The sequence below is a fragment of the Sparus aurata genome, chromosome 17 (genome assembly GCF_900880675.1).
Source record: "Sparus aurata chromosome 17, fSpaAur1.1, whole genome shotgun sequence".
Classification (NCBI taxonomy): Eukaryota; Metazoa; Chordata; class Actinopteri; order Spariformes; family Sparidae; genus Sparus; species Sparus aurata.
Window position 1 is genome coordinate 36,538,058 of NC_044203.1, and position 200 is coordinate 36,538,257.

Consider the following 200-nt stretch of genomic DNA (forward strand, 5'->3'; position numbering starts at 1 on the left):
ATTTAGGGACGCTTCCTCTTTCCATGACTGAGGACGGTCAGCTGGTCTCCTCACAGACCGGAGGATTCATCGAAGAACCGAGAAAACAACCTGCAGATAAACTGAAAATAAATCACACGGTTTTACATTTAAAGGTGAAAATAAATGGCCGATGTTTAAAGGTGGATGCAGAAACATCGGCGGCAGCTGAAGCTAGCTGA